The 4,930-nt window shown below is 46.9% G+C and overlaps 1 pseudogene; it reads left to right on the top strand.

Annotated features, from left to right (window-relative positions):
* Window positions 1-2,264: 2,264 nt before the first annotated feature.
* LOC123115108 (putative wall-associated receptor kinase-like 16) lies at window positions 2,265-4,574 on the top strand (annotated as a pseudogene).
* The last annotated feature ends 356 nt before the right edge of the window (window positions 4,575-4,930 follow it).

Raw genomic sequence — 4,930 nt, 5'->3', positions numbered from 1 at the left:
GACAACCCAGTGGATGTCATACTTCGGCACGCGCCCGTGCACCTTCCCAGGACAACCTGTTTCAACACATTTCACGGTATAGTTTGTTGGACTTGATATGTGTGTCCGGAAAACCCTCTGCGTACACATAGCCCACTTTATCACCGCGCACTTCAATTTTTTATTTGTATAAAACATAGCCCCTATCTGTACTTGGTTCAGATTATACTGCCATGGAGTCTCATGGCCATCGTTGACCGTAAGGCCGGTGGATATGTCCTGATCCCATGAAGAAGGAATCGGTACCTCCACTTCATCCTCAGAATTTTCAGAATCCAGTTCCTCCGCCAATCCATCCTCGTCCTCTTCCTCCATCACCCTCTGCATTTCATCCCCTTCCTCATCCCCATCAGCAAAACCAGAACCAGCTAATATTATCAGCTGGCTACTCTTCCTAGTATCAGGACCACAAACATTGTGTGGCACGTACCCCGACTCTTTCTCGGGTTGGCTAGCATCCACATCTTCTGGTTGTGACCCAGATACAACAATCTCGTTAGCCACTTCACTGCCTTGGCCGGGTTCATACCCCCTGTGGAGTTCTATGGTATTCTCCTCCTTCGGCACATGTTGCACAAGTGCATATGGGTGGATTCTTCGGTCTCGGCAGCGCCTTAACAGGCACAACCAATGCTGGCTCCTATCTACCGACACCAACTCCCACTTGACATTTTTACAGGATTTGGCCCACAATGCCTGAATACTGACGGAACATACTTCGGGATCTAGCCCGAAACTAGTTGTCAACCAGTACTTCAACTGTCTAATGTCCAGTCTGTCCGGGTCTGCTAGTGTCATGACGCCATTTTTAAACTCGCTAAGATCAACCCCAAACTCATTATATCAAACATTACCAGCGCCGTAGTAAATAGTCAGATTTACTGATTCAGACATTTTCACCTGTCAGACATTGTCATCTTCTCATTTATCACAAAGAACACTAATATTACCCGCTACACGAACTATGCACTAAAATGCCGACACAAATATATTAACACTATAATTCGCAATATGACTTATATACACTAATATTACCCGCTACATGAACTATGCGCTAAAATGCCGACACAAAATATTAACACTAAAATTCGCAATATGACTACATGGTTATACCTTCGAAGCGTGTGTCCTCTCTTCAACTCAGCGGCACCGGCCACCTCGCAGAGTACTTGCACCACCGGACAACGACACCGCCGCCCCCTCGACGACCGGAGGTTCAACTCCAGTGACCCCCCAAGCAACACCTCCTCCTCCACAACTGCCGCTCCTCGTCACCACCACCTACTACCCAACCCCACGTCCTCCTCCCCACCAAGGCTACTCCTCCCAAAATGCATCAAAAACTATCCCATAGCAAAAAAAACACCATAGGCCGTCGGAGTTTGCTACGATCTACCGATTCTGTGGTTTCGATGTGAAAATGGGTGGCAAATGGAGGAGATCGGAGTGGGGTGGCGACCTATAGAGAAGAACGAGAGAGAGAAAGGAGAGAAAGAAGAATAACAGCGACAGGAGGAAGAAGCCAGGCGCTCGGGCTTATCCAGCCATTTCGGCCTACGGGTGGCCGAAGTACTCTTCGGCCTGGGCTTGGCCGAAAACGGCCCATTTTGGCCACCAGCTGGCCAAAGCTACTATTTTCGGCCGGATCACCACGGACAGCAAGTCTTCGGCCCACCACAGCCCGTTTTCGGTCAACCGCGGGCCGACATCCTCTCTTCGGCCGAAGGCTGGCTGAAAAGTCCCTTTTCGGCCCAAGCAAGGCCGACAGGGTTATACTTTTGATTTTTTTTCAATTCTCTCCTGTAGTTTCCGAATTTGCTTCAAAAACGTGATAGTTTTGAAAAAAAATCCACCATCATACATATGCACCCCGCACAACTATGAGCACATATAAGACTAAAATTGATAGGGCTATAAATTGAAGAAGTCACTATAGGCACCTTGATACCAACGGGGTCATCAGTCCTCCAAAAGAATAGTTACATCGATGTGACACCAAAACGTTAAACTAGAGGTTAATTTGGCATTGGTCAGCTTGGGGCAAAACCACCTCCACTAACCACCCAAGTTATACTACGTTCACACTGGGGATGATTCCACCCGAAGGGAATAAATGGGTGTACATAATCTTGGGTTAAATATAATTAGCACAACTCATTTTGTTTGCCTACTTGTTCTTGAATTTGATATTAGAGGTTCAAATTAGTGAAACAGAATGACCAGATATGCCTTTTGTAAGTATAAATTATGATAAAAATCCTTAAATTGAACAAATTTGAAGAATATCTTAATTGGATTGAATGAGTGACTATTCTTTCAAAGAGGGGCTATGATCCCGTTGGTATCAAGGCATTAGCATTCGATCTGTACCCGCTAAAAATGATGAACACAAATGCTACTTAATAATATTTCCAAGCTATCTCTTGATTACTGTTCTTGATTAAAGTTAGAATGGTGATAAGGAAACGATGTTCCTCATCATGCTCAAAAAATTATGTAGGCCGTAATAGGATGCTACTCGACATGCAACGGGAGACCCTTAAACGGCACATGCTCCCGCAGCGGTGGCTGCTGCCAGGCGGACGTCCCGAAGAATTTGAACTACTTTCAATCATATCTGAACGAGTATTACAACAGCACAGACCCTGATCGCCCCTGCAGCTACGTTGTGATGATGGAGAAGGTGGCCTTTAGTTTCAGCACCACATACCTAACATCGACGGTGTTCAATGAGACTTACAAAGGAAAAACCCCGGTCGTGTTGGACTGGCACGTAGGACCCTGGTCGTGTGATGAAGCCAAGAGAAACATGAGCTCCTATGCATGTGTTGGTCGGAACAACGAATGTGTCAACTTCCTGAACCAACCTGGTTACCGCTGCAAGTGCTCGGCTAGGTACCAGGGTAACCCATACATCAATGGCGGATGCACAGGTCTTCTAGCTCTCTGCCTCTCTTATTGATTGTGTCGGAAGAGTTTGTGACAGATTTACCAAGTTCGTGAGAGAGTTACATGAGCTAGCTTCGAATTTGTCATTGCAGATATCAATGAGTGCCTTGATAGTGCCACTCATCCTTGCGCGGGTATGTGTACAAACACGGTGGGAAGTTTCACATGTTCCTGCCCACCAGGAAAGCAGATGATCCAGGGTGTTTGCGTGCCATATCAAAGTCCCGCTTGGGTGATGCCTGTCGTTGGTATGTCAATCAATTTCTCTCTTCAGTATACTAAGAAATACTCCATCTGTCCCATAATATAAGATGTTATTATAACCGATATACTAGGAGACTTGTATTATCCTGAGTAATCTGCTATCTGTTTGGCCCGAGTTCTAAATTGACGTGTACTTACGCAGGTGCAAGTATCGGATTTGTTGCCCTTGTGGTTCTCTTCACCTGTGGATACCTTGTTAAGGAAAGGCGAAGGATAGAGTCAATCAAACAGAAGTATTTCCGGCAGCATGGTGGCATGCTTCTATTTGAAGAAATGAAGTCACAACAAGGAGTTTCTTTCAAGATATTTTCAGAAGAGGAGCTACAACAAGCCACTGACAAGTTTGACGAGAAGCACATCATCGGCTACGGAGGACATGGCACCGTCTACAGGGCGCTTCTCGACAGTGGCGTCGAGGTGGCCGTCAAGAGATGCAAGACCATCAACGAGAAGAACAAGAAAGAGTTCGGCCAGGAGATGTTGATCCTATCTCAGATAAACCACAGGAACATCGTCAAGTTGTTGGGATGCTGCCTCGAGGTTGAAGTGCCCACGCTGGTGTACGAGTTCGTCCGGGATGGCACGTTGTACCAACTCATCCATGGTAGCCCCATCAAGCGCATCTCCCTAGCAGCTCGTCTGCAGATTGCCCACGATTCCGCTGAAGCTCTCGCCTACCTGCACTCTTGGGCGTCGCCGCCCATCCTCCACGGCAACGTCAAGTCCTCCAACATCCTCCTCGACGGCGGTCACACTGCCAAGGTCTCCGACTTCGGTGCCTCCATCCTGGCACCATCAGACGAGTCGCAGTTCGTCACGCTTGTGCAAGGAACCTGTGGCTACCTCGACCCGGAGTACTTGTGTACATGCCAATTGACAGATAAGAGTGACGTGTATAGTTTTGGGGTCGTTCTTGTGGAGTTGCTCACCCGCAAGAAGGCGTTCAACCTCGAAGCCCCTGAAAATGAGAAGACTATATCTATGATGTTTTTGGATGCCATGAAAGAAGGAGGCTCGTGGAGATATTGGACGATCAGGTCAAGGACATCGAGAGCACCGAAATTGTTGAAGAGATCGCAGAGGTAGTGCGACAGTGCTTGGAGATGTGCGGCGACAACAGGCCATCCATGAAGGAAGTCGCGGACAAACTAGGCCATTTGCGGAAGGTTCTGCAACATCCATGGGCGGAGCAGAGTCATGAAGACACAGAGAGCTTGCTTGGGGTGTCGCCGTACGAGGCTCACTCCCCGGGGTTTGTTGGCAGCACAGGAAATTTCTCCGTTGACAAGGAAGCTGCCATGAGCCTAGGATTCGGGCGTTAAAGCACATTGATTTATTACGAAACACATTATATTCAATTTTTATATGTGCACATCACATTGTATTTTTTGTATTTCATTATAATATGTGCGACTAGAGACATAGAGGTGATCCACAGTTAGGAGTGATGTAGTTTGACATTCTTATGTGAGGTATATGCAAGGGGTTTGACACAATAACCAAATAAGTAGGAGTGGCTTTCATAGTTGTGGTTGCTTGTAACTTAGGTCGTATTTTTCCGTCACCTTCATCATGTGACTTCAAAATGTATGGTGGTTTCAAGAACTAGATAGCCTATCTTGGGTGTCACAGATGGAGGAGGATGCCACAATCTTGGGTGTTTCTTGTTAGGTGTGGC

This window comes from Triticum aestivum, chromosome 5B (genome assembly GCF_018294505.1).
Source record: "Triticum aestivum cultivar Chinese Spring chromosome 5B, IWGSC CS RefSeq v2.1, whole genome shotgun sequence".
In the NCBI taxonomy this organism is placed as follows: domain Eukaryota; kingdom Viridiplantae; phylum Streptophyta; class Magnoliopsida; order Poales; family Poaceae; genus Triticum; species Triticum aestivum.
The sequence above is the reverse complement of the archived record's forward strand: the minus strand, read 5'-3'. Positions and strand labels throughout refer to the sequence as shown.